Raw genomic sequence first — 25,174 nt, 5'->3', positions numbered from 1 at the left:
CCCAGACTGCCAAACACTGCCACTGGCAAAGGGTCATTAGGATATTAAATGTCCCACCAGAAACAGTGATGGTTGCAGTATTGGTACTAAGCTTTAAAACAGAAGTGGTAATTATTTGAAAACGAAAATTTTAAACGAGTAGGGGGACAGCACATGGAAATAGGACGAAGAGGCTCACTGCTTCAGAAAATAATGATGGGCAGGTTGGCTTCCTCTGTGCTGTAAAATTATAATTATCTCATAAAACACTCAAACGTTCTATCGTTTATATATTTTAAAAAGCTGTAAGCCTCAAAAATGGTTTAGGAGAGGGATTGAAGAGACAAGGGACTAAAATAAAATCATGTTCAATAAATAATCTCTGTTGGCAGTTAGAAAAGAAAACAATCACAAGTCTTGCTAATCACAGGCGTCTTGTGGGCAGTTCATAATAGAAAATTACATTTTCAAATAAGTGTTATTACTCGCCTGAAATGAAGCTTGCCGAATTAATCTCTAGATTGTTTGAAAATCTTTTATTAAAGACAATCCACATCAGATGAGGGAGGCATGTGAATATGCTGCTGTACGCATCATATCTGGAAAATTCTGTAAACTGTACATGGCCCGAACTATCCAGTCAAAGCCCAGGCTTTTGCAACCAGCTGAGGCCTTGAAGTGAAGACTTTAGTGAAGATATTGGAAGGAGCAAAAGATGGTTTAATGGGTCAATTTAATTATACTATTACCAAATATGTAATCTTTTATGAATTTTTTATTTTGTTAAAAATTTTATTTTGGTTTATTAGTTCTCTGGAAAATAATGGACGGGATTTTGCAGAGGGGTTTTGACAGTGAACTGTCAGCGTTCGCTGTCATTACCCTTCTGAAACCGTCCACACTTCAGGATATCGGTCATGCACAGATTAGTGCAGAAATCCTGATGTTGTGGTCTGTCTGCCCCCCAGAGCCTTCAATCACTGAAATCAGCCCCTTTCTTGCTCTCACATCATCAATAGGACCCCCTAAAAAAAATTACACCTTGTTCAATCAGGTGTTAGTGAATTTTTAACAGCGAAGCAAGTAATAAAACTTGATGAACAGAACCGGCCCTGAAAAAATAATGTTCTATTCGTGGAGTGCTGTTGAATGATTAATTAGGAGATTTTTAAACTAAATTTTTAAATGTTTCTTTAAGTAAGCTTCTCAGAATATTTTACCTTCTACCTTCCCAGCCATGTTAATGTCCCAATCTTTAATTTACTCTACGTAAAAATGTCTGAAAGTGATTTTAGTTTACTGCTTTTTGTTTCCTGGTTGGTGTCGGTGAAAATTCTTTAATATGATTGGCTGCTTGAACAGCCAGATGACATCATGACAGCTCCACGCTGGGAATCCCCAGTAAAGATTGCTGCAATCAATTGCAGTTGCATTGCACAGTGATAGAGGTGAAATTCTCGCCAGTGGGATTGCTAGATCTCACAGTGAGGCTTACGCTGAGGTCAGTGCTTCGCCAGAAACTCCGGACCAATGACTTCTGCAAGAAGGGCCTCGAATTAGACTGGGACCTGGTGACACCTGCCTAACAAAGGAGTATCTAATTGGCCTGTGCCACCCCAAACAAGGCAATTAGCCTACAGCAGGGAAGGGTCAGAGATGGGGATTCAAGAACACAAGAAATAGGAGCAGGAGTAGACCATATGGTCTGTCGAGCCTGCTCCGCCATTCAATATGATCGCGTCTGATCTTAGGCTTCAACTCCACTTTCCCACCTGCTCGTCATATATCTTGATTCCCCCTTGAGAGACCAAAAATCTATCTATCCCAGCTTTAAATATATTCAACGATGGAGCATCCACAATCTTCTGGGGTAGAGAATTCCAAAGATTCATAACCCTTTGAGTGAAGTAATTTCTCCTCGTCTCAGTCCTGAATGATCGGTCCCTTATCCTGAGACTGTGTCCCTGTGTTTTAGATTCCCCAACCAGTGGAAACAATCTATCAGCATCTACCCCTTCAGAATCTTGTGTGTTTCAATGTGATCACCTCTCATTCTTCTAAACTCCAGAGAATATAGGCCCAATTTACTTAGCTTCTCATTATAAGACAACCCCCTCATCCCAGGGACCAATCTAGTGAACCTTTGCTCTAGTGCCTCCAATGCAAGTTATTCCTTTATTAAGTATGGAGACCAAAACTGCACACAGTCAGCGACGAGTCCCTCTTTTGGAAATTCCTGCACCTCCAAACCTCAAAGTGACCTGACAGAGACATTTCAAGAAATGTGATTAACATATTTAAGACAACCATAGAGTCATTGAGACATGGCACAGAAGGGCAACATTCAGCCCATGGAGTTCATGCCAGCTCTCTGTAGAGCAATCCAGTCAGTCCTGTTCCCCCGCTCTATTCCAGAGTCCTGCCACTTTATTTCCTTCAAGTGCCCATCCAATTTTCTTTTGAAATTATGGATCGTCTCCACACCCACCACCCTCGTAGGCAGCGAATTCCAGGTCCACTGGTGATGAAACGGTGAACGGAGTTGTTTGAACACATTAAGCAGAGGGTAATTTCCAGGATATAGATTCTTTCTAGGACAAACTTATTTTATCTGAAATTTAATTTATCATATCAATTTTTTAAATTGAGTTTTCTAAAACCACTCTTTGCTGACATAGTGAGTGGGGACAAAATCCAACCACTTACAACGGTCAGTAGCCTGGGTAATTTGGATGTAAGCCAGTTATTCAACTCTGATCACAAAGTCGAAATTAGTGAGCTTTCAACACGTTTAGGGATAAGACAGATGATTCCCCAACTTTGTGAACAAAGTTTTGTCAAAGATTCGTTAATGCTGCGTAAATCAATTCCTTTTGTAAGAAGCTCTGCTAACATATGATTATGAAAGTGATTGAATGCTGTAAGTATATTCATTGATATTCTATGAAACACCAAGACTCCAGCCCTGATGGAAAAACGGGATTGTCATCAATGTATGCAACTAGTTAGGGATCATTGCTGTAATGATGCAGTGTTTTGCTTCTTAGGAGACGGAGAAAAGAAATGGATTTTTCTTTAAATTCATTAATTTTTCCCTGCACCAATATGTGGAGAGACCAGAGAAGATGTAATTGTTCTCTTTAGAGCAGAGAAGGTTCAGCAGAAATTTAATCTGGGTGTTCAAAATTATGAGAGGTTTTGAATGAGTGAAAAGGAAGAAACTGTTTCCCACTGGCAGGAAGGTCAGGAACCAGACAATTCACATTTAAGATGATTAGCAAAAGAACCAGAGGGGTGGTGAGGAGAATTTCTTTTAACACAGCAAGTTATTTTGATTGGAAATCTACTGCCTGAAAGGCTGGTGGAAGCAGATTGAATAGCAACTTTCGCAAAGGAATTGGATAAATACCTAAAAAGGAAACAGGGCTATGGGGAAAGAGCAGGGGAGTGGGACTCTTATAAACACTGGCTCAAGCACAATGGGCCAAGTAGCCTCCTTCTATGCTGTATCATTCTATGATTCTGTAATTCTATGAATCTCTGATTCATACTGAAACACAGTCCCTTCAGTGCCAAGTTGTTCTCCTCCAGTGCATCTTCTATATGGCCTATTATTCATGTGTGAATCCAGACAGTGAAATCTGGCAGGCCATTTGACTACAACATGACAGCAGAGCCCCATCCTGTTCTTTTCCATCATCCATGTAGGCCTCTAAAAAGGTTTACTGGATAGTGATCAGGAACATGAAACCAAGCTATCTCTTTTCTCCTTAACCTTGATGCAGAAGTCAATTATGGAGCCCCAACTCTAGCTCTGGCTGTGACTGGAACCTTCTATCTAGATAGGATAATGCTATAACAGTTAAGGGGTTTATAATATGTAATGAATACAGATGATCCAGCTGTCTATGGCATTTTATAACCCTATCCTGTCGGGACAATAGGAATGTCACCAATGAATCGGCGCAGGCTTGGAGGGCCGAATGGCCTGTTCCTGTGCTGTACTGTTCTTTGTTCTTTGAATGTAATCAGGAAGGGTTCAACAATAGAAAATTACAATGTAGAACTGGCACACTGGAGTTTCACAGCATTTAATGGCCAGGAGAAAATTTGCTTTGCTTGCAATTTTTTAACTGCAGTAATTCACACTCAGGAGACTTAGTTAGCCAAAATTGAGTACATGATTGAACAAATTGTCAATGGTTCATTGGATGGATGTACTCCATTGACCAAATTGCTATTTTTCTCATTCAATACTTTGCAATCTTCAATTAAATCACTGAATTGATTTCAGTTCCTCCAAAGGTCCATTCACAATCCACAAATAGAGGCAAAAAATGTCTGTAAAACCAATCCATTGAAAACTTAACGTGGATATTAAGTTTTTTTTTCACAGTCATTGACATGCAGGAAGTGGGAACCAAGAGCCCATTACAGTTCGTAAAATCAAGCAACTGATTGAAGAATGCAATTCTTCACTGGAACATCACTCTCTGAATTAAATTAAGATGCTTTAAACATTCGTGGCAGAACATTCTTGTTTGATGCAGTGGCAGTAATCTCAGAGGGTAAAAAAAAGCTTCAAAAAAATTTTCATTTTGCTCAAAAACTGACCTAAAGATTCTTGATAAAAGTGCAAATGACCATCTTGCTTTGTAACAAATAAGACAGCAATATTTCAGCAGTGCCTTCAAAAAGACACAGCTTGTTTCCTTCCTTTGTTATAGGCCTAACACTGGTTTTCCTTCAGGAATATGTCATTCTTATTCCAGACAGGCTTTCAGGAGCAATTACTTGTTAGTTAACCCCAAGCTCAGAAAATCATCTCTCCAACTGAAGCAGAGAAAGTAAGGTGAAGGATGAAGACACTACCAAGACTGAAAAGAGAAAAAGGCAAGGCAAGGCAAACCAGGAAGTAAAAAAAGGAAAGACTTGCATATATATATATATAGTGCCTTTCACAACCTCAAAACACTTCAAAGCATGTTGGAGCCAACGAAATACATTTCCTTTTGAAGTGTACACTCTCTGGGCTGAATTTTACTCGGGCACCATGCTCTACAGCAGTGCCCTTTGAACTCGGTCCCCGTGATATTTCGTTTGGGGGCTCATTTAAATAGTGGGGGCCGAGTGCTTGCCCCTGATGATGTGTTGGGGCAGCCTCTGCATCCCCGGCAACGGCGCCGGCACCATTTTTAAAGGGCTGTGAGCCCTTATAATTATTTGAAATTTTTAAATGGGCAGCAGTGTTAAATTTTTAATAAACAATAAGAAATATGTGGATAGTCCTTCCCTAACCCCCCCCTCCCCCCATGGTCATTTCAATGTCCGAAATGACCAACACATTCCTTTTTCCCTACCTGAACTTTACCCCCTAAACTTTTAACATTTGGACTATAACCCCTTCCCACCATCCAATAAAAATTGAATTCTCCGCTCCTCCACTCCTCCCGCCCTGAAATTTTTATTACTCACCCCTCCCCACCAGGTTTTTGCCTCGGAACTCCATGCGGAATTCTGAAGGCAGGCGAAGGCCGAATGGAGTTCTTAAAATCAGCGTGGGATGGCAGGTAAGTTACTGTCAATTTAAATATGCAGATGAAGGGCTTCCTGCCAGGCAATGGGAGGCTGCACCAAGGTCCCCCCACCGCCAGTAATATGTGGCAGGCCCTTCTCGATGTTGTGGGTCAAGGCAGGCCTCTCCCCACAACATGTTACCGGCCTCCGTGACACGACCAGCGGCATTGAGGGGCCGGTAGAATTCAGCCCTCTGTGGTGACATAAGTAAATGTAGCGGCCAATTTTTGCACAGAAGCAGTAACGAGATAATCACCATTTAATTTGTTTTAGTGATGTTGATTGAGGGACAAATATTAGCCAAGAAATTGGAGAGAATTCTGTTGCTCTTCTTTAAAGAGTGCCATGAGCTCTTTTACATCTACCTCACAGGGCAGACAGGGCCTCAGTTTAATTGTTCCATCTAAAAGACAGCACCTCCAACAATGTAGCACTCCCTATGTGGCAGGAGGATCAGCCTGGATTTTACTCTTAGGTATCTACAGTAGGATTTAGAACCCACAATCTGCTGACATAGAGATGAGAGTGTTTCTGACTGAACCACAGCTGACACCTAGTCAAATGTAATGAATAGATGATGCTATTTCATAAGAGTGAGGTAGGAGGAGATGGAGAGACTGCAAACAAAGGAGGAATAAACATAAAGCAAAATGCTGCAGATGCTGAAAAGCTGAAGTAAAGACAGAAAATTATGGAAAGGCCAGTCGAGTTAACATTTCAGATCGTTATCCCTTCATCTGAATTGCTTCTAATGAAAGGTTGTCAACCTGAAACATTGAGCTTATTTTGCACTCACCACAGAGATCATCTGTCCTGATGAGAGTTCCCACCATTTTCTGGATTTGTACAAAGGAAAAGAAAAATGGTCTGTTTGCCACCTAGGATTGTCCTTATTGATGCCTGTGAGAAGTGTCTGGGGTACAACCATAGGAAATCAAAGGCCCAACAGCAGCCCTCATTATAGCCCCACTGAATAACAAAAAGCCCAATATAATGCCAATTTAATATCAAATTATATGTCACCTTGTGCTGTTGAATCATGTTTACTGGGAAGTGTTTTAAAATCACCCAATTAATTATGATAGTTACAGAACTAAATAAAATCAAACTCAAAATTAAGTGCCTTAGTTTTTTTTTTATTCGTTCTCGGAATGTGTCATTGGCAAGGCCAACATTTATTGCCCATCCCTAATTGTTCCAGAGCAGGTGATGGTGAGTCGTCATCATGAACCACTAGTCCATCTGGTGCGGGTATACCAATAATACTGTTAGGGAGGGAGTTCCAGGATTTTGATCCAGTGACAGTGAAGGAACAGCGACATATTTCCAAGTCAGGATGGTGTGTGGCTTGGAGGGGAACTTTCAGGTGATGGTGTTTCCATGCCCCTGCTGCTCTTTTTCTTCTAGGTGGTACGGGTTTGGAAGGTGTCGTTGAAGGACGCTTGGTGGGTTTGTGCAAGGCACCTTTTATATGGTACACACTGCTGCCACTGGAGTGATGGTGATGGACTGAGTGAATGTTTAAGATGCTGGATGGTGTGTTAATCAAGTGGGCTGCGTTGTCATGGATTGTATCAAGCTTCTTGAGTGTTGTTGGAACTGCACTCATCCAGGCAAGTGGAAAGTATTCCATCACACTCCTGACTTGTGTCTTGTAGATGGTGGAGGTGCAATGAGGGGGACAGGGCATGAGTTACTCACTTCAGAATACATTCCAACACACTCCTGGCTGGTCTCCCACATTCTACCCTCCATAAACACGAGGTCATCCAAAAACCTGCTGCCCCTGTCCTTACTCGCACCATTTCCCATTCACTTATCACCCCTGTGCTCACTGACCTTGTTAAGCAACTCTTCAATTTCAAAATTCTTATCCATGTTTTCAAATTCCTCCATAGCCTTGCCCCTTCCTGAGATATCCACTTTCTTCTCAATCTGGCCTCATGAGCACCCCCAATTTTAATTGTTCCATTTCTGGTGGCCGTCCCTTCAGCTCCCAAAGCCCTAAACTCCGTAATTCCTTCCCTAAACTTCTCCACCACTCTTCGTCTCTTTCCTGCTTTAAGACACTCCTTAAAACCTATCTCTTTACCTAATATCACTTTTATCATATTTTGTTTTATATGTGAGGTGCCTTGGGATATTTTATTGTACTAAAGGTACTAAATAAATGCAAATTGTTGTTGAGGTTGTTGGATGCTGCCTTGATATTGAGGGCAGTCACTATCACTTCATCTCTGGAATTCAACTTTAGTGTCCATGCTTGAACCAAGGCTGTAATGAAGTCTGGATCTGTCCCAAATCCTATTGTTTTCCTACTCTCACATAATATTGACAACAGTAATTTCCAGTTTGTGATTTATGGCATAGAACACTTGGAATAGAATGTCTTCCTGGAGAACAGAGTAAATAAATAAATGGTCGAGACCTGTCCCACTGATGATGACACTCCAAGCAATGCCTTTTTTAAAATGTGCTCAAGCAGCATTTCATTCTATATTGAGTTCACTTCAATATTGCTCAGTGCCTGAATGTGAGAAATTGTGGTTCGTTGGGTATTATCAATTCAGCTAAACTATATGAAGAACCAAAAAAACCTTGTGCACTGTGGACGCCAAAGGGAAATAAGGACAAAAGGTGATTGCCTGCTCATTCCATTGGAGCAGTCAGGCTGATGACCCTGAACCATTAAGCTTGAGAGCTTGGAAATTGCTGTGTAAAATAAACTGGTTATTGATAATCTCTGTAGACAAACAAAATATATATAGGGGGACTTATATATAGGGGGACATGGTAGCATAGTGGTAATGTCACTCAACTAGTATTCCAGAGGCTCAGGCTATGCCCTGGGGACATGGGTTCAAATCCCATCACGGCAGCTGGTGGAATTTAAATTCAATGAATTATTAAAAATCTGCAATTGAAAGCTAGTCTCAGTAATGGTGCCATGAAACTACTATCAATTGTCGTGAAAAACCCATCTGTGGTTCACAAATGTCCTTCAGGGAAGTACATCTGCTGTCCTTACCTGGTCCGGCTGACATGTGACCCACAACAATGTGGTTGCTGTCTGAAATGGCCTAGCATGCCACTCAGTTGTCAAGGACAATCAGAGATGGGCAGCAATGCCCACATCCCATCAAAGAATAAAAAGCATTACCTGTTCATATGCAAATAGCATATGCTACAATTTCCAAGAATATTTATAGAAGGGATGTTTTCTTTATTCTTTCATAGGATATGAACTCGCTGACAAGGCCAGCATTTGTTGCCCATCCCTAATTGCCCTTGAGAAGGTGATGGTAAGCCCCCTTCTTGAATCGCTGCACCTACAGTGCTGTTGGGGATGGAGTTCCAGGTTTTTGAAGCAGCAGTAGAAATAATTCCAGATCCGGATGGTGTGTGGCTTGGAGGGGAACTTGCAGGTGTGGTGTTCCCATGCATCTGCTAACCTTGTAGAGTTTGCAGGCTTAGAAGGTGCTGTCAAAGGAGCCTTGGTGAGTTGCTGTATTGCATCTTATAGATGGTACACACTGTTGCCACTATGCTCCAGTGGCGACGGAGTGAATGTTTAAGGTGGTGGATGGGGAGCCGATCAAGTGGGCTACTTTGTCCTGGATGGTGTTGAGCTTCTTGAGTGTTATTGGAACTGCACTCATCCAGGCATGTGGACAGTATTCAGTCAGGAGGTGAGTTACTTGCTGCAGAATTTCCAGCCTCTGATCTGCCCTTGTAGCCATAGTATTTATGTGGCTGATCCAGTTCAGTTTCTGGTCAATGGTAATCCCCAGGATGTTGATAGTGGAGGATTCAGCAATGGTAATGCCATTGAATATCAAGGGGAGATGGTTAGATTCCCCTGTGTTGGAGATAGTTCATCATCGCCCAGCACTTGTGTGGCATGATTGTTACTTGCCAATTATTAGCCCGAGCCTGAATGTTGTCCAGGTCTTGCTGCATCTGGACACGGACTGTTTCAGTATCTGAGGAGTCATGAATGGCACTGAACACTGTGCCATCACCAGCAAACATCTCCACTGTAGGCCATCAGCAGCAGCAGAATTATATTCAACCACAATCTGTAACCTCAAGGCCCAGCATATCCCTCACTCTACCATTACAATCAAGCTAGGATTACAACTTTGGTTCAATAAGGTGTGTAGGAAAGCATGCCAGGAACAGCACCGGGCATAGCTAAAAATGAGGTGCCAACCTGGTGAAGCTAGAACAAAGGACTACATGCATGCTAAACAGCAGAGGCAGGATGCTATAGATAGAGCTAAGTGATTGAACAACCAATGGATCAGATCAAAGCTCTGCAGTTTTGTCACATCCAGTCATGAATGGTGGTAGACAATGAAACAACTAACCAGAGGAGGAGGCTCCACAAGCATCCTCGTCCTTAATGAAGGGGGAGTTCAGCACGTAGTGCAAAAGACAAGGCTGAAACATTTGCAACCATCGTCAGCCAGAAGTTGCGAGTGGATGATCTATCTTGGCCTCCTCCTAAGGTTCCCAACATCACAGATGCCAGTTTTCAGACAATTCAATTCACTCTGCGTGAGATCAAGAAACAGCTAAACGCACATGAATGATACAGCAAAGGCAACATTTCAGCTGTAGTACTGAAGATTTGTGTTCCAAAACTAGCTGTGCCCCCATACAAGCTGTTCCAGTACAGCTACAACACAGGCATCTACCCAACTATGTGGAAAATTGCTGAGGTATGTCCTGTCCATAAAAACCAGGACAAATCCAATCCGGCCAATTACCGCCCTACCAGTCTATTCTCAATCATCCACAAAGTGATGGAAGGTGTCATCGACATTGCAAACAAGCAGTACTTACACAACATTAACCTGCTCACCGATGCTCAGTTTGGGTTCCGCCAGGGCTACTCGCCTCTAGTCCTCATTAAAGCCACGATCCAAATATGGACAAAAGAGCTGAATTCCAGAGTCAGGAGTGTGATGGAATACTCTCCACTTGCAGCTCCAACAATACTCAAGAAGTTCGACACCATTCAGGGCAAAATAGCCCATTTGATTGTCACCCCATCCGCCACCTTAAATACTCACTCCCTCCACTGCCAGCACACTGTGGCAGCAGTGTGGACCATCTATAAGATGCACTACAGCCACATTTCCTTCAACAGCACCTTCTAACCCCACAACCTCTACCACTTAGAAGGACAAGGGCAACAGATGCATGCAAATACCACTACCTGCAAGTTCCCTGCCAAGCTACACACCATCCTGATTTGGAAATATATCGCTGGGTCAAAATCCTGGCATTCCCTTCCTAACGGCACTGTGGGTGTACCTACAGTACATAGACTGCAGCGGTTTAAAAAGGCAGCTCATACCACTTTCTCAAGGGCAATTAGGGATGGGCAACAAATGCTGGCCTTGCCAGAGATGCTCACATCCCATGAACACATAAAAAAAATCTTCTACAGGTCTTCCAATTTCCAGATATTTCAGTCTTCCTGATCTGCATAAAATTAAAACATGGAAACAGACTTCATGAGCCAAGCAGTCAGTGTTGCTGTTTATCCTGTAAAAGCAGTCCTCCCAATTCCTTCTGCCCATTCTGTTCCCATAACCCATTGTTCCCCTTTCCTACAACCACCTCTCTAACCTCTTCTTAAACCTTGAAACTGGGTTCTGCTTCAACTATTAACTCTGGCAGTGCATTCCACAGTCTTCCCAAACTCCATGCAAAAAAAAAAACTTTCTCCTGCTCTCTGTCCTAAATTTCTTGCAGATAATCTTGCATCTGTGCCCCTTTTAATGCGGTTGAAGTCAGATTACCAATGTGGCTCCAGTTATACCGCCGATCTTGCAACATTGTGAAGCAGAGTCACAAAAAAAATGTTGATATCGCGCGGCACAGTGGCGCAGTGGTTAGCACCGCAGCCTCACAGCTCCAGCGACCCGGGTTCAATTCTGGGTACTGCCTGTGTGGAGTTTGCAAGTTCTCCCTGCGTCTGCGTGGGTTTTCTCCGGGTGCTCCGGTTTCCTCCCACAAGCCAAAGGACTTGCAGGTTGGTAGGTAAATTGGCCATTATAAATTGCCCCTAGTATAGGTAGGTGGTAGGAGAATATAGGGACAGGTGGGATGTGGTAGGAATATGGGATTAGTGTAGGATTAGTATAAATGGGTGGTTGATGGTCAGCACAGACTCGGTGGGCCGAAGGGCCTGTTTCGGTGCTGTATCTCTAAACTAAACTATGGAGTTCCTGAAGAGTTCTAGGAAAATCTTGAAGAGAAAGTGAAAGGATATATTTGGAGAATTTCCAAGTTGAAGTGGAAGGAGGCCACAGAGTAAATGATTTCACTGAAGATACTTAGTTCCCTACAATATTTATTTCACATCCAGTCGTGCTTTTTAAGTGTTTTCCTTTTGTGGTGGACTTGTCTGTTGGGCAAATTTAAGAATGTTTCATGTTTACATGCAACACCTCTGGCCACACAGGATGCACACCCATGGAACTGCTTACCAACATCAAGTTCCAAATAGCCTGCACTCCAACTAACAGCTTATAAAGTGGCCCATGATATTTTATAGCAATATAAGATATTGCAATTTCTTGGGTTCATGCAAGGAAAAAGTGATTGGGACAACTGGCAGATCATCCTGAAAATCCAACTGGCTCATTAACATTTTTTTCAGAGAAAGGACCTTGTCCCCTCCACCTTTTCTGGCCTACAAGAGGCTATTGTTTTCACTGTGGTTAACTCTAAATAAATGCCCTCTGAAATGGCCTAATAAATAACCATTTAAGATTAAAGCCTTTCATCCCCTTCTTAAGGCAACTAGCAATGGCAAGTAAATGCAGACAAGTAAATCCTCATTCTCATAACAATTGACAATGAATCTAATTTGCTGATCTAATATTTAAATTGCTAGTCCAGTTTAGTTTGTCTCTCCTGAGACGGTAACCAAAGACTGGCAGAACTTTTATTTTCTGGCTATCCATATACATGCTGGTAGAGAGTGAAATTTTAACTTGGGTCTTCCAGTGGAAAGTGTTGCTATACATATCCCAGTCCGACAGTACACATTCCTATTATCCCGAGTCACACAAGGAACTATGCATTTCAAAATGAAATTACTTACGCTGCAGTATGGCATAGTGTGGTATAGATCGAGTACGTCCTTGATTTGTGCTGAGATGGCTGGTCTCAGTAGGAGTAACATTGGCGATATTACTATTAGTGCCAATATACTGGAACAAGAGAAAGGGAAGGGATTGTGCATGATATTCATTCCTGGTCACCAACCGCTTCCAGTTGGAAAGTTTGTTTATGGGACTAGAATAGCACTGGGCTTAATTATAACTCCTATCATTGAACATGTTGTCTAGTCTTACATCAACAACAACAACCTGCAGAAAAGCGCGCCAAGAAATCGGAAGCCACAGAGAGAGAGAGAGACTGCTGGGTAAGTGAGGTTACATATTTGGTCGGTTGCTTTACCCGAAACACTACTCGGGTAGTGTCTCCCACCCATCCTCCTCCTCTAACTGCTAAAAAAGGTTCTGTCCGTCGGATTGCTAAGCTAACAAGTTTTGACTTTTTTTTTTGGTTTTCAGTAGATTTATTGGGAATTTAGAATAGTGGGAATGAAGGTTAAGGCAGTTGAGTGTTCCTCCTGCAGAATGTGGGAGGTAAGGGTCACCAAGAGTGTCCCTGCTGACTGCATCTGCGGGAAGTGCACCCAACTCCAGCTCCTCGAGAACCGCGTTAGAGAACTGGAGCTGGAGCTGGATGAACTTCAGATCATCCTGGAGGCGGAGGGGATTATTGAGAGGAGTTATAGGGAGGTAGTCACACCTCAGGTAAAAGAAGTAGGGAGATGGGTTACCATCAGGGGAAGGAGAGGGAATCAGCAGGCAGTGCAGGGATCCCCTGTGACCGTTTCCCTCAACAACGGGTATACCGTTTTGGATACTATTGGTGGGGGGGGGACTTACCAGGGGTAAGCAATGGGGTACAGGTCTCTGGCACAGAGTCTGTCCCTGTTGCTCAGAAGGGAAGGGGGAAGAGGAGCAGAGCATTAGTCATTGGGGGCTCCATATTTAAGGGAACAGATAGGAGGTTCTGTGGGAACGAGAGAGACTCACGGTTGGTGTGTTGCCTCCCAGGTGCCAGGGTTCGTGATGTCTCGGATAGTGTTTTTGGGATCCTTAAGGGGGAGGGGGAGAAGCCCCAAGTTGTGGTCCACATAGGCACCAACGACATAGGTAGGAAGAGAGATGGGGATTTAAGGCAGAAATTCAGGGAGCTAGGGTGGAAGCTTAGAGCGAGAACAAACAGAGTTGTTATCTCTGGGTTGTTGCCTGTGCCACGTGCTAGCGAAGCGATGAATAGGGAGAGAGAGGAGTTGAACACATGGCTGCAGGGATGGTGTAGGAAGGAGGGTTTTGGTTTCCTGGATAATTGGGGCTCTTTCTGGGGTAGGTGGGACCTCTACAAACAGGATGGTCTTCACCTGAACCAGAGGGGTACCAATATTCTGGGGGGGAGATTTGCTAGTGCTCTTCGGGGGGGTTTAAACTAATTCAGCAGTGGGATGGGAACCTAAATTGTAGTTCCAGTGTACAGGATGTTGAGAGTAGTGAGGTCAGGGATAAGGGTACAAGGACTCAAGAGGGCACTGGCAAGCAAGAACTTGGTTTAAAGTGTGTCTACTTCAATGCCAGGAGCATCCGGAATAAGGTGGGTGAGCTTGCAGCATGGGTTGGTACCTGGGATCTCGATGTAGTGGCCATTTCGGAGACATGGGTAGAGCAGGGACAGGAATGGATGTTGCAGGTTCCGGGATTTAGATGTTTCAGTAAGAACAGAGAAGATGGTAAAAGAGGGCGGGGTGTGGCATTGTTAATCAAGGAGAGTATTACGGCGGCAGAAAGGACGTTTGAGGACTCGTCGACTGAGGAAGTATGGGCCGAGGTTAGAAACAGGAGAGGAGAGGTCACCCTGTTGGGAGTTTTCTATAGACCTCCGAATAGTTCCAGAGATGTAGAGGAAAGGATAGCGAAGATGATTCTCGACAGGAGCGAGAGTAACAGGGTAGTTGTTATGGGGGACTTTAACTTTCCAAATATTGACTGGAAATACTATAGTTCGAGTACTTTAGATGGGTCAGTTTTTGTCCACTGTGTGCAGGAGGGTTTTCTGACACAGTATGTAGACAGGCCAACCAGGGGCGATGCCACATTGGATTTGGTACTGGGTAATGAACCCGGCCAGGTGTTAGATTTAGATGTAGGTGAGCACTTTGGTGATAGTGATCACAATTCGGTTAGGTTTACCTTAGCGATGGGCAGGGACAGGTATATACTGCAGGGCAAGAATTATAGCTGGGGGAAAGGAAATTATGATGTGATTAGGCAAGATTTAGGATGCGTAGGATGGGGAAGGAAACTGCAGGGGATGGGCACAATCGAAATGTGGAGCTTATTCAAGGAGCAGCTACTGCGTGTCATTGATAAGTATGTACCTGTCAGGCAGGGAGGAAGTTGTCGAGCGAGGGAGCCGTGGTTTACTAAAGAAGTTGAAGCGCTTGTCAAGAGGAAGAAGAAGGCTTATGTTAGGATGAGAAGTGAAGGCTCAGTTAGGGCGCTTGAGAGTTACAAGCTAGCCAGGAAGGATCTAAAGGGAGAGCTAAGAAGAGCGAGGAGAGGGCACGAGAAGTCATTGGCGGATAGGATCAGGGAAAACCCTAAGGCTTTCTATAGGTATATCAGGAATAAAAGAATGACTAGAGTTAGATTAGGGCCAATGAAGGATAGTAGTGGGAAGTTGTGTGTGGAATCAGAGGAGATAGGGGAAGCGTTAAATGAACATTTTTCGTCAGTATTTACATTAGAGAAAGAAAATGTTGTCGAGGAGAATACTGAGATACAGACTACTAGGCAAGATGGGATTGAGGTTCACAAGGAGGAGGTGTTAGCAATTTTGGAAAGTGTGAAAATAGATAAGTCCCCTGGGCCAGATGGGATTTATCCTAGGATTCTCTGGGAAGCCAGGGAGGAGATTGCAGAGCCTTTGTCCTTGATCTTTATGTCGTCATTGTCGACAGGAATAGTGCCGGAAGACTGGAGGATAGCAAATGTTGTCCCCTTGTTCAAGAAGGGGAGTAGAGACAGCCCTGGTAATTATAGACCTGTGAGCCTTACTTCGGTTGTGGGTAAAATGTTGGAAAAGGTTATAAGAGATAGGATTTATAATCATCTTGAAAAGAATAAGTTCATTAGCGATAGTCAGCACGGTTTTGTGAAGGGTAGGTCGTGCCTCACAAACCTTATTGAGTTTTTTGACAAGGTGACCAAACAGGTGGATGAGGGTAAAGCCGTGGATGTGGTCTATATGGATTTCAGTAAGGCGTTTGATAAGGTTCCCCACGGTAGGCTATTGCAGAAAATACAGAAGTATGGGATTGAAGGTGATTTAGTGCTTTGGATCAGAAATTGGCTAGCTGAAAGAAAACAGAGGGTGGTGGTTGATGGCAAATGTTCATCCTGGAGTTTAGTTACTAGTGGTGTACCGCAAGGATCTGTTTTGGGGCCACTGCTGTTTGTCATTTTTATAAATGACCTGGATGAGGGTGTAGAAGGGTGGGTTAGTAAATTTGCGGATGACACGAAGGTCGGTGGAGTTGTGGATAGTGCCGAAGGATGTTGTAGGTTACAGAGGGACATAGATAGGCAGCAGAGCTGGGCTGAGAGATGGCAAATGGAGTTTAATGCGGAAAAGTGTGAGGTGATTCACTTTGGAAGGAGTAACAGGAATACAGAGTACTGGGCTAATGGGAAGATTCTTGGTAGTGTAGATGAGCAGAGAGATCTTGGTGTCCAGGTACATAAATCCCTGAAAGTTGCCACCCAGGTTAATAGGGCTGTTAAGAAGGCATATGGTGTGTTAGCTTTTATTAGTAGGGTGATCGAGTTTCGGAGCCAGGAGGTCATGCTGCAGCTGTACAAAACTCTGGTGCGGCCGCACCTGGAGTATTGCGTGCAGTTCTGGTCACCGCATTATAGGAAGGATGTGGAAGCTTTGGAAAGGGTGCAGAGGAGATTTACTGGGATGTTGCCTGGTATGGAGGGAAGGTCTTACGAGGAAAGGCTGAGGGACTTGAGGTTGTTTTCGTTGGAGAGAATGAGGAGGAGAGGTGACTTAATAGAGACATATAAGATAATCAGAGGGTTAGATAGGGTGGATAGTGAGAGTCTTTTTCCTCGGATGGTGATGGCAAACACGAGGGGACATAGCTTTAAGTTGAGGGGTGATAGATATAGGACAGGTGTCAGAGGTAGTTTCTTTACTCAGAGAGTAGTAGGGGCGTGGAACGCCCTGCCTGCAACAGTAGTAGACTCGCCAACTTTAAGGGCATTTAATTGGTCATTGGATAGACATATGGATGAAAATGGAATAGTTTAGGTCAGATGGTTTCACAGGTCGGCGCAACATCAAGGGCCGAAGGGCCTGTACTGCGTTGTAATGTTCTATGTTCTATGTCTTTCTCAAGACAACATCCAGTTTATTATAAAACAAATTATAAACATTGTCCAAATAGATGCTATTTCCTAATTATTTGGCTGCAATTTGTGATGTAGATCAATCTACTACCAAATAAGGTCAGCAGCAAATTGTTTAAAAGTCAAATCAATACAGTGTAATTTTTAAAAAATGAAGTAGTTTCTTGAATTAGTTGAGATTGAACTGTGCCGCACAACCTCGCAACTCTCTAATTCCACATTCTGCTCATCGCACTATATCAGAGACAAACAGTGATGCAAAGGTAATGGGTTTGAAAGAGAATTCTCTACAGTCAACCTCAAGGTACTCAAGCATTCTGAAAACGTTGGAAAGTACACAGTACTGTTCCTGAATAAATATATGAGTGAATGAATAGACAGTGATACAAAAGATTTTCATCTTCTGTTTTCTATCTGTAGTTTATAGAAATCTTATTCCAAGCACAGTCTTGACCATTAGAAGAAAAGATTACTGCAAACTAGTTATATATTAATCAGTATTCCTTACCACACAAATAGAATGACACATTAACAACTCATTTGCAATGTTTTTAATTCATTTTGGGATGTGGACGTTGCTGGCAAGGCAAACATTTATATCCCATCTCTAGTTGCCCTTGAGAAGGTGAGCTGCCTTCTTGAACAGCTGCAGTCTGTGTGGTGAAGGTGCTCCCTGTTGTCAGGGAGGCAGTTCCAGGATATTGACCTAGTGACGATGGAGGAATGGTGATACGTGTCCAAGTCAGGATGGTATGTGACTTAGAGGTGAATTTGGAGATGGCGGTTTTCCCATGCATCTACTGCCCTTGCCTTGAAATGAAAGATCAGATACAGAAGAATTCCACAATACAGAGAGGGATCATTGCACTTTTTTCTGTGATTGAACAATGCATTCCCAAGCACCTTCCTCATGCCCTTTAATATTTTTTAAAAATGTATTAATTTCCTCATTTCAAAGCTATCATGAATTCTGATAGGGCATTTTATGTCCTAACGACCCTCTGCTGAAAAAAAATTCTCTTTGTTTCGTTTTTGGTTAGCTTTTAAATTTATGCCCTCCAGATACTGGCTGATGGAAATAACTTTTGCCGCTCCATTTACCTCATCAAAACACCTCATCCTTTTGAATGTCTCCATCAGATCACCACTTTCTGGAAGGTTTGTGTGCGGTGGGTGTCGGGACAGGATAGGGTTGGGCTGGAGAGTGTCGCTGTGCATAGCAAATTAGTCTGCCACTGCTTATACTTTTAAAAATGACCAAGTAAGGGAAGTGTATGACCTCTGGTTGCCTGCAGAAGCACCTCACAAGTCAATGTGTTCATGAGAGTAGGGTAGAAAACTGGAAGAAGTAGAGCAGATTTAGGTAGAGAGACCATGTCTGTAACAATTAGGTTTTGATTGAGATTAAACAATTATTCAGAGTTGCACTGAACCTACCTACTCTCATTTCTTCAGCCAAATCGCTGTGTTCACCAACTGCTTTTCATTCACCATCTGCAGCCCTCAGGGTCCATTCCACCATTTCTAATTAACCTGGAGTGATTGTTTATATTTTAACTGATTCTTGTTCATTACAACTAACCATTAGCCTATTATCGTCAGTAGACAATTGGGAGCTTTCTTTTTAATTTTGTTAGTCATTATGTGAGGTAGAGGATCCTTGGCTTGCAATCAATAAGTCAGGAGTCCATAATTGTGCATTCCAGAATTAGCTTCAGTTAGTTAGCGGCTGTTTGCTCTTAATTGCTAAGGTCAGAATCAATCATTTCACACGCTCCCTTGATAGTAACCAAAGGCATTCTATGCGCAAAGAGGTGTTAATTCTTAAAACTACAGAACTGGTCAAGATATTTAATTTTCTTCTTTCCCTTTGTATTTCTTTGGGCGTCTCCTCCTCCCTCTCCTGGACACACTAACTGTTGCTGAGGTACAATTACACAAACACCAGAAACCCTCTGAAACCTTTCCAAAGTTGTCTTTCTTTTATTTGTGAGCCAAGGCAGTGAGTGTTGGCAGGTTGTTCATCCATATAGAAGATCAGAGCTGAAACTAATCCTGTACTCGTCCAGTTTCACAGCCAAGGTACTTTCCAGTTGCGTAGCAATTTGCAGTGAGATCGCTGGTTGATTCTTTCCACTCATTAGCCTGGGATACTTGAGGCCAGTTGTAGACCCTGACTAATTCACCTAATGAGATATACCAATTCAGACCAAGAATCAAACCTTTGGATCTTTTCATCAGAATGGTTATTGACTTGAAATGTTTTATTCACCAAAGATGCTGCCTGACCTGCTGAGCATTTCCGACATTTTATGTTTTTATTTTTGATTTCCAGCATCCACAGTATTTTTCTTTTTGGACCATGTAGTTTGTATGGATCAGTCCCTTAATCCAAAACAAATTCAATATTATTTAACGTTGTCAAATTAAATCACAATAATTAACACTCATGATAGATCGGCTGTCAAAATGCATCACCTCAAACTTCTCCGTATTAAATTCAATCTGCCACTTATTTGCACATTCTGCTGGCTTATCTATGTCCTGCTGCAGTCGATTGGTGTCATCCTCACTGTCTGCCACACCTCCAAGTTTGGTATCATTGGTAAATTTTGAAATTTTGCTCTGTATTCCAATATCCAAGTCATGTAAATATATCAAAAAAGCAGTGGTCCTAGCACTGAACTTTGGGGAACACCACTGTTTACCATCCTCCTGTCTGAAAAACAACCACTTACCACCATTAGCTGACTTCTGTCCTTCAGCCAATTTTTCTTTATTCAAGCTGACACTGACTATTCTATTCCATGAGTCTCAATTTTGTTAACCAGCCTATTATGTGATACTTTGTCAACCACTTTCTTAAAATCCATATAGACAGCATCCATTGCTTTCCCTTCATCAGCCTTCTCTATTACTCCATCAAAAAATCAATTAGATTAGTCAAACACAATCTGCCTTTTACAATTCTCTGCTGGCTCTCCCTAATTTGCTCAAACCTCTCCAAGTGCCTCTATTTTTTTCCCCTGATTATTGTTTCTCAAGCCTTACCACCTCTCATGTTAAACTGACTGGCCTGTGTTAACTTGGGGTGTCCTTACAATATTTGTTGAAGAAGGGTGTCACATTTGCCACTCTCCAATCTTCTGGCACCTTCCCCATATCTAGGGAAGATGTCTTGAATGAATAATAATAAAAAAAATCACCTGGAAGAAACAGACCTGAAAAGCTCCAATACTCATCCAGATAGACTCTGTGCAAAAATAACGCTGTCTATTTGTCCATGTCTTTTCTTATTTATTTTCAGAATGTCCAAGTCAGCATGGTGTGGGTTTTGGAAGAGAGCTTGGAAGTGATGGTGCTTCTGTCCTATTACTGTTCTTGTCTTTCTCAGCCACAGGGCTGTGAAGTGATGTCAAAGAAACCTTGGTGAGCTGCTGCAATTTTCATGACCTAAGCATAATTAAGCAAGCTCCTGACTATGGTTTGTTGTTCCTTGATCTCACTTCAGCAATTCACATAGACCACAAAGGTCAGCACACATGAGGGAGGCCAATAAATGGTACAATTTGAAAGAGGCTGTAGGAGCAGAGGCCTGGGAGCTCACATGCACAAATCTTTGAAGGTAGCAAGAGAAGTTGATTAGTAGACGGGATCCATGGTTTTAAGCTAGTTAGGCCACAGCTGAAGTTTTTTCTTTGTTCATTTATGGGATGTGGGTGTCACTGGCCAGCCCAGCATTTATTGCCCATCCCTAATTGCCCTTGAGAAGGTGGTGGTGAGCTGCCTTCTTGAACCGTTGCAGTCCATGTCGGGTAGGTACACAGTGCTGTTAGGAAGGGTATTGTGTACAGTTCTGGGCACCACGCTATAGGAAGGATGTGATTGCACTGGAGAGAGTGTAGAAAAGATTCACCAGGATGTTGCCTGGGCTGGAGCATTTCAGCTATGAAGAGAGACTGAAAAGGCTAGGGTTATTTTCCTTAGAGCAGAGAAGGCTGAGGGGGGACATGATTGAGGTATACAAAATTATGAGGAGCATTGATAGTATAGATAGGAAGAAACTTTTTCCCTTAGTGGAGGGATCAATAACCAAGGGGCATAGGTTTTAGAGGGGACTTAAGGAAAAATTTTTCACCCAGAGGGTGGTTGGGATCTGGAATGCATTGCCTGATGAGGTGGTAAAGGCAGGAACCCTCACAACATTTAAGAAGTATTTAGATGAGCACTTGAAATGCCATAACATACAAGGCTTCGGGCCAAGTGCTGGAAAATGAGATTAGAATAGTGAGGTGCTTGATGGCCAGCACAGACACGATGGGCCAAAGGGCCTGTTTCTGTGCTGTATAACTCTATGACTCTATAAATAAAAGGTTAGAGTACAAAAGCAAGGAATTATAGCTAATCCTTATCAATCACTGGATAGAATTTAGAATTACATAGAATTTAAAGCACAGAAGCAGCCATTTGGCCCAACCAGTCCATTCATTTATGCTTCACTTGAGCCTCCTCTCATCTTTCCTCCCGTAACTGGCACGAACATGATTGGCCGAATGGCTTCCATCTGTGCCGTAAATTTTCTATGTTTCTAACTCTAACAGCATTAACAGCTATTCCTTTTGCCCTCATGTCTTTAGCTAGCTTCCCCTTAACTGCATCTACACTATTCATCTCGACTACTCGTTGTGGCAGCGAGTTCCGCATTCTAACCACTCACTCGGTAAAGAAGTTTCTTCTGAATTCCCGATTTGGTTTCTTGGTGACTATCGTATATTACAGCCCTCTAGTGGTCAAGAAGGCATATGGGCTACTTTCCTTTATTGTCTGAGGCCGAGAGTATAAGAGCAGGGAGGTTATGCTAGAACTGTATAAAAGACTAGTTAGACCGGAGCTAGAGTACTGTTCTGGTCACTGCATTACAGGAAGGATGTTCAAACTAGAGAGGGTACAGAAGAGATTGACGAAAATGTTGCCAGGAATGGAGAATTTTAGCTATGAGGGAAGACTGGATAGGCTGGGGTTGTTTTCTTTGGAGAAGAAGAGGCTGAGGAGAGATTTAATTGAGGTGTTTAAAATAATGACGGGCCTAGATAGAATGGATAGGAAGGACCAAACAGATTTCTAACAGATTTCCACTTTGGATACTGTTGGGGGAGATCGCTTCTCAGGGGAATGCAGCAAGAGCCAAGTCTGTGGCACCAAGGGAGGCTCAGCTGCTCAGGAGGGGAGGAAAAGGAGTGAGAGAGCTACAGTGCTAGGGGATTCTATTATAAGGGGTACAGATAGGCATTTCTGTGGCTGCAAACATGACTCCAGGATGGTATGTTGCCTCCCTGGTGCTAGGGTCAAGGACGTCACGGAGCAGCTGCAGGACATTCTGAAGGGGGAGGGTGAGCAAACAGAGGTCATGGTACACATTGGTACCAATGACATAGGTAGAAAGAGGGATGAGGCCCTGCAACAAGAATTTAGGAAGCTAGGTAGCAGATTAAAAAGCAGGAGCGCAAAGGTTGTAATCTCTGGATTACTCCCGGTGCCACATGCTAGTGAGTATAGGAATAGGAGGATAGAGCAGATGAATGCATGGCTGAGGAGATGGTGGAGGAGGGAGGGATTTAGTTTCCTGGATCACTGGGTCTGTTTCTGGCAAATGTGGGACCTGTACAAATTGGACAGGTTGCACCTGAACCGGAACGGGACTAACATTCTTGCTGGGAGGTTTGCTAGTGCTGTTGTGGGAGGTTTAAACTAATTTGGCAGGGGGATGGAACAGAGAGTGGAGGTACAGTGGGGGGTAATTCACAGTTAAATATAGAAGAGAAACTGAGTCAGTCTGGAAGACAAAGCAAATATAGACCTGTTAAGGCACAAATGAAAAATGAAAAATGGATTGCATCGATTTTAATAAAAGGAGTCCTACTAGTAAGGCAGATTTAGATTTTTTTTAGATTTAGAGATACAGCACTGAAACAGGCCCTTCGGCCCACCGAGTCTGTGCCGACCATCAGCACCCATTTATACTAATCCTACACTAATCCCATATTCCTACCACATCCCCACCTGTCCCTATATTTCCCTACCACCTACCTATACTAGGGGCAATTTATAATGGCCAATTTACCTAACAACCTGCAAGTCTTTGACATGTGGGAGGAAACCAGAGCACCCGGAGGAAACCCACACAGACACAGGGAGAACTTGCAAACTCCACACAGGCAGTACCCAGTATTGAACCCAGGTCGCTGGAGCTGTGAGGCGGCGGTGCTAACCACTGCGCCACTGTGCCGCCCATGAATGAGAGTGTTGAAGAGCACATGGGATTACGATATTATTGCTATCACACAGACATGGTTGAGGGAGGGGCAGCACTGGCAGCTCAATATTCCAGGGTATAGAATCTTCAGGCGAGACAAGGCAGGGGGTAAAAGAGGAGGTGGCATTGCACTGTTGATCAAGGAGTCAATTACTACAGTAAGGAGGGATGATATCTTAGAAGGTTCCTCAATTGAGGCCATATGGGTAGAACTTAAAAACAAAAAGGGGGCAATCACTTGGCTGGGAGTGTACGACAGGCCTCCAAACAGTTAGGGAGAAATAGAGGAGCAGATATGTAGGCAAATCACTGAGAGGTGTAAAAATAATAGGGTAATAATAGTAGGGGATTTCAACTTCCCTAATATCAACTGGGATAGTCTTAGTGCAAAAGGCTTAAAGGGGGCGGAATTCTTAAAATGCATACAGCAGAGCTTTTTGAGCCAGTACGTTGAAAGTCCTGCAAGAAAAGGGGCAATACTGGATCCAATCCTAGGGAATTTTTATTTTGTATTCATTCATGGGATGTGGGCATCGCTGGCCAGGCCAGCATTTATTTCCCATCCCTAATTACCCTTGAGAAGGTGGTATTGAGCTGCCTTCTTGAACCACTGCAGTCCATGTGGGGTAGGTACACCCACAGTGCTGTTAGGAAGGGAGTTCCAGGATTTTGACCCAGCGGCAGTGAAGGAACGGCGATATAGTTCCGAGTCAGGATGGTGTGTGACTTGGACGGGAACTTGCAGGTGGTGGTGTCCCCATGCATTTGCTGCCCTTGTCCTTCTCGTTGGTAGAGGTCGCGGGTTTGGAAGGTGCTGTCTAAGGAGCCTTGATGCAGTGCATCTTGTAGACTGCTGCCACTGTGCGTCAGTGGTGGAGGGAGTGAATGTTTGTAGATGGGCTGCTTTGTCCTGGATGGTCATAGAGTCATAGAGTCATAGAGTCGTACAGCATAGAAACAGGCCCTTCGGCCCACAGCGTCCATGCCGACCATAATGCCTATCTATACTAATCCCACCTGCCTGCATTAATTCCATATCCCTCTATGCCTTGCTCATTCAAGTACCTATCCAGATGCCTCTTAAATGTTGCTACTGTTCCTGTCTCCACCACCTCCTCTGGCAGCTCATTCCAGATATCCACTATTATTTGTGTGAAAAATTTATCCATTTGATCCCCTTGAAACCTCCTCCCTCTCACTTTAAATCGATGCCCTCTAGTTTTGGTCACCCCTACCATGGAAAACAGACTCTGGCTATCTACCTTATCTATGTCTCTCATAATTTTATATATTTCTATCATGTCCCCTCTCATCCTCCTTCACTCCAGGGAAAACAGACCCAGCCTATCCAATCTATCTTTATAACTCAAGCCCTCCAAACCAGGCAACATCCTTGTGAATCTTTTCTGTACCCTTTCTAGCTTAATCACATTTTTTCTGTAGTGCGGCGACCAGAACTGCACACAGTACTCCAAATGCGGCCTAACCAAAGTTATGTACAACTGTAACATGACGTCCCAACTCCTGTACTCAATGCCTCGGCCGATGAAGGCAAGCATGCCATATGCCTTCTTCACCACCCTGTCTACCTGTGTTGCCACCTTCAGGGAACTATGTACTTGCACCCCAAGATCACTCTGCTCAACAACACTCCCCAGGGCCCTGCCATTCACTGTATATGTCCTGCCCTGGTTTAACGTCCCAAAATGCATCACTTCATCACTTGTCTGCATTAAATTCCATTTGCCACTCCCTTGCA

This window comes from Heterodontus francisci, chromosome 1, assembly GCF_036365525.1.
Source record: "Heterodontus francisci isolate sHetFra1 chromosome 1, sHetFra1.hap1, whole genome shotgun sequence".
Lineage (NCBI taxonomy): Eukaryota > Metazoa > Chordata > Chondrichthyes > Heterodontiformes > Heterodontidae > Heterodontus > Heterodontus francisci.
The sequence above is the reverse complement of the archived record's forward strand: the minus strand, read 5'-3'. Positions refer to the sequence as shown.